The sequence below is a fragment of the Acinonyx jubatus genome, chromosome C1 (genome assembly GCF_027475565.1).
Source record: "Acinonyx jubatus isolate Ajub_Pintada_27869175 chromosome C1, VMU_Ajub_asm_v1.0, whole genome shotgun sequence".
NCBI lineage: Eukaryota > Metazoa > Chordata > Mammalia > Carnivora > Felidae > Acinonyx > Acinonyx jubatus.
In genome coordinates, this window is record NC_069381.1 from 103,610,669 (window position 1) to 103,616,118 (window position 5,450).

The following is a 5,450-nucleotide window of genomic DNA, read 5'->3' on the forward strand; positions in this document are numbered from 1 at the left end:
TGAGGTCTCACACAGAAACTCTTAAGAGGAATTTCCCTCAACCCACTCATTCAAATTACACCCACGTTTCCCCTCAGACCCTGCTTTGTTTGCAGCCCTGGAGGGTTTACCCTCCTCCAGTATCAGAAAGTGGGGAAACTGAGATACTTCTAGCTCCCTAATGTCATTTTCAGGCCATTATTCTTCCAAGATATTTACATGCCATTCCTCCTGCTATGGAGTTCAGGCTAAACTCTCCTTCATGTTCTTGGCTACTCCTGGTCACTTCTATACCAGGACTGGTACGAGGCTTCCTCTTCTCCCCAATCCTACATAATTCTGGGTTGATTGCAACACCTTGATTTACTGATCCAACATTCCAAGCCCATAATTCTCTGTTGTTGTTTTGTAAGCTAACTGCTTTAATCTTCCTTTTATAAAAAAGACAGTTGGGTTTAACAAGAGATAACAACAAAACCACAAATACTTGAGCTACCTACCTTTGCAGCTGGATGTAGGAGCTCCCTTGTTCTTTGACTCTAATGACCTTTACTTTTACCCGACTTTAGACACCCATTCCTACTACCCTTTCATTACATGGAAGAGTTCCAACTCCAGAATCTTAACTCTAACATCACTGTGACCACCAGGTCATGAGCTTCCAACTTAATCACTTCTTTCACTTCTAAATCGTCATCAGCTCTTTGACCTTATCAAGACCTCTCTTGACCAGAGCTGATCATACCTTCTTTGGCCTACCTTTTCACCCAGTCTGAATAGGGTGGATATCTTGAACTGTCCCTCCCCAGCACCTTCCATCCCCTTATTCCCTTATCAATCCACTCAATGTGTCCACAGACTATGATCCAGGAGCTACATAATAATGCATCTTATCTGCTCTTGTACCCAGGCGGCTGGGTGTTGCTAGAGAAAACAGCAGAAATATAGATTGGTACCATTCCAGTAGATTACACGTTCCAAGGATTATACATTCATGGTTTCCAATCTGTTAGGCCCTTGACACTTGTTCTCTAACCCTTTTACTTAGTATTATTGTCTGTTCTCTTCCATTCCTCTCCCTTTCAACCTCTCTCCTAAATGACGGCCACTCTTCTTAAGCCCCCTAACTCTCATCTCCCTGTCAACTTGCAACCTTACATCTCCGCAAAGAATAGCGAAGCCATCGGAGAAGGACTCCCATCAACTACCAACCCCAGTCACAAACAGCTATGAGTTTACCCCTCATTGTATTTTCACCTTGAGCCTCAAGCAGGATGCAGTAAACATCTCCCTGCTTGAGACCAATTTCCTACACAGCTGGCTTCCCAACTAAACCAGCCCCAGCACCTCACCATGCATAGTGGTTGGCACATAAGTGCTTCATAAATGTATGTTGAAATGTTTAATTGACCATATCCACCTGAACTCATTTACATCCCCTCCTTTTTCTTCATCATTCTCCGCTGAGCTTCAACATTTACTGGTTCCTTTCACTCAAGTCAATAAATGTGCCTAAATTTAACATCTTAAAACAACAAAACCTTCCCACACCACTTGGTTCTACAGGCAAGATTCTACCTCTACTAATCTGTTGACACTGCTGGCTCAAGAAGGTTACTAATTGCCAAATCAAATGGACACCCTTTAGTCCATTAAAAAAAAATGTGATTTTTATTATTGTTTTTAGAATTAAAATGACCTCTATCAAATATATACTCACTTCCAAAATCTGGAAAAATATAGAAAGTGGACATACATAGACACTCTAAACTATAATCATGACAAATAGAGTTACCCACTGTTGTGACACATTTCTTGAAATTCTGGGCATTTTTTTTTTAAGATCTTATTTTTAATCTCTACACCCAACATGGGGCTCAAACTTACAACTTCAAGATCAAGAGTTGCGTGCTCCACTGACTAAACCAGCCAGGCACCCCTTGGGGCACTTTTTTTTTTAAATTAAAAATAAAATTTTTTTAAACGTCTATTCATTTCTGAGAGACAGGCAGAGTGCAAGTAGGGGAGGAGCAGAGAGAGACACAGAATCCGAAGCAGGCTCCAGGCTCTGAGCTGTCAGCACAGAGCCCGACATGGGGCTCGAACCCACGAACTGTGAGATCATGACCTGAGCCATAGTCGGACACTTAACTTACTGAGCCACCCAGGTGCCCCAAGGGGCACTTTTTATTATATAAAAGAGATATTTCTAATTTCTTACTTCAGCAACCTCCAATAGCATTTCACATTGACGCAATTCTTCCATTAACCTCTGTCATTGGGCACCACATCGTCCAGATTCTCTTATTTTGTTGGGCCCTTTATTGCCTTCACATGTTAGCTTTCATCAGGGCCAGCCCTCCAGTCATTTTGCTCTATATGCTTTCACTTCCATAGTATTACTAAGTGTACTGTGAAATTCACAGAATCTACATTTCCTATTTTGATTTTTTCACCTTCTAGGCTCCTAAATGCAATAACTTATGGGTAACCTATTCTTTGATGTCCTACAGGCACCTCGTATCATCCTTTCTGCAACACAGAACTCATGATCTTCCTTGTTAAACTTGCTCTTTCAGTGGTAGTTTCTCTCTAGGTTATAGCATCATCCTTTGCCCAGTAACCGAGGCCAGAAACCTGGGGATCTTTTATTAGAGTGCTTTCTCTTCCCAAGTCCTACACCCCATATCCAGTTCTGTTGATTGTGCTTCCTGTGTATCTCTTGAATTTGTCCACTCTTCTTCATCCCTACTGTCTTTACCTTCTTTAGTTACTAATCATATCTAGCCTAAGTACTGTAGCAACACAACAGTCTGTCTTATTTATAACTAGCCTGTGGTAAGTTTACTAAGTGGAGTGTAGTACAGAATTCCCCACTTAGGTAATGATGCTTCATTGCTATGTCAAATTTATGCCACAGGTTGAATCATCTTTTCTTTACAACTGCCATATCCCTTAACTTTCCATCCTGTTAACAGCACCTCTAAATACATCAATTTTACCCTCTCCAACCTCTTGCCCACACTGTAGTCAGAAAGATTATTCTAAAGAGCCAATCTGACTTGTCATTCTTTTGCTCAGTCTTTAAACAGCGCTTCTCATTGCCTCCAGGATAAAGTCCAAAGGGCCCTCTGTGATTGGACTCCTGCTTCCCTCCACCCGTCTCCAGCCTCACCTGCTGCATGGCATGCTACAACTACTCTCAATTACTTCAAGTTTCCAATTATTGCAATGTAATGGAATTACATCTGCATCTTGTTACATGCTTCCTTTTGGAAGACCCCCTTTCCTGACATAACCTTTACCTGTCAGTCTTACTGTATCAGATTTCAGCTTACTAACTCCTTTCGGTGGAAGGATTTTTCTGTTCTTCTACCTCCCCAAATTAGGGAAGTGCTTCTAGAACATTTTGTGCTCATCCCTTCTTGTATTCTAATTGTCTTGTCTACCCATCCTTATTATATCCCTCTATAGTCTGTAAGCTCCTTGACGGCTCCTTATGTGCTGTTGGAATCCCTGAAGAGAGGGCTTTGCACACCTTATGCTGTTTAGTCAGCACGACCACCCTTCATAGTGGGTACCACATCATTCCTGTTTTACAAGTAAGTAAGCAAAGAGAGTTGAAGAAACTTGTCCTAAGTTACCAAAATAAAAACCAGACAACTTGATGCTAGAGCCAGTCCATCACTAAATCCTTCACCTTCAAATTCCTTCTCCACATGTTTTGGCATTGACCTAAAATATTCTTCTTTGCCATCCATCAGGTCCCTAGGCATGCCTGCCTGTCATAGCCTCTGTCATGTGGCTCCTATCTGCCCTGTTGGCCTGGTACCAGCCACTCCCCAGGACTTGATGCTGCTGTTGCAGAAATACCACCGACTCCACACGGTCCCGTCCTTCTCTAAGTGTTGGTCTGTCTACCAAAATGCCCCTTGTCACCTTACCTTTCTGGAGAAATCCTGTTCCTCCTTCAGAACTTGCTCCATAAGTGTTCCTGTTCACTCTTTCCCCATCCCTTTGCAGACACCGTAGCGACTCCTGCCTCCATTCTCAGAAGCTGTGCCACTTCGGCAAGTTACTGCTTTAGTTTCCTCACTTGGACAATGGCAGCAGTAAGACTGCTTTCTCATGGAGCTGCTGTGAGGGTGTGTTAAGCACTCGGCATGGGGCTTGACACACCATTAAGTGCTCAAAACATTTAGCAATTATTATTTGCTCATCCCCATTCCTCTATGTAGCTAGGCCTACTTGGGTACTACCCAAGTTCAACACGGTAGCATGATTTCTTCACGTGGAAAAAGGAAGCACCCACGTATCACTTATATTTTAGCACAGCACCTGGCATATTTTGGGCTTTTATTAAGTAATCAAACTGGACAATTTCATTTCCACCACCAGTATTTACCTAATTATTGCAGCCCTTTGTACGTTCCCTTCTTGGGATTCTTTTACTACAGATGGACTGATGATATGCTGCCTTGCATTATATGTAGAAGCATCGTCTCAATGAGGCTTCAAGTGCCTCCAGGGCAGACACCATCTCTTACATTGTCTATCTGCCCAACAACAGCTAATATTTCTAACTGCAAAGTGGGTGTTCAGCAGTTACCGGTGAATGAAAATATTCTTGCCCAAGCACGGGAGGCCTCACCTCATTAGTAAGTCCCCAGTCTCTTAAGAAAAGTTAGCTGACAACCCTTCTCCCGATTCTCCTTCCCTTAGAATTCTGCTTAGAACTCTGCTTAGAATTTGCATTTATTTGTATGCCTCTGTCAAGTCCTAGCTTCCCTTTCCTAGTTAACCCCCATCAAGGCCCAGTAGAGGGCACTATACACCCGAGGATTGCTCGTGTGAGTACTGCTGGCTCACTGCAGATATTCTCAATGGAAAGGCTCTAAGTTTTTTTTTATTTTGCCTGCATTTTCCATGCCCGGGCCACATTAGCTTAAAATAAATGCTGCTGGACAATAATAATGGTGACTTCATCCCTGCCACCCTGTATATCAGATGGTCAAGACGACTGTCAGTACAATCATCACTCAATTATGTTGGAGGAGTGGAAGAACCCTTACCACACTCTTTGGGATGTGGGCAGGAATAGCTACTTGAGGCCCTGCAGAGCAATCTGTCCTGCTTGCCTGGCCCCGTAGTATGGGGGTGAGGGAAAAGGAATGGCAAGGTGCTACACTAAAATAGAGATAGCCACAGTCCTTTCTCAGCCCCTCAGGATCCCTCAAGGCTACAGCTTAGAACTAAGGACCAGGGAAGCCAGGAATATTGGAAAAGTCATATATATAAGCCGAGACTATCTCGATCTCTTCAGCAACCTAACTTTGCCACCTCCTAAATAATTTCTACACTTCAACTTTATCTGTATTAAAACGAACCTGCACCAAATGATCCCACATTCAGCCTCACTGATCTCACTCCCCAGCTGTATGCACCTGGCAAACATATACTAGGGAAGTCAT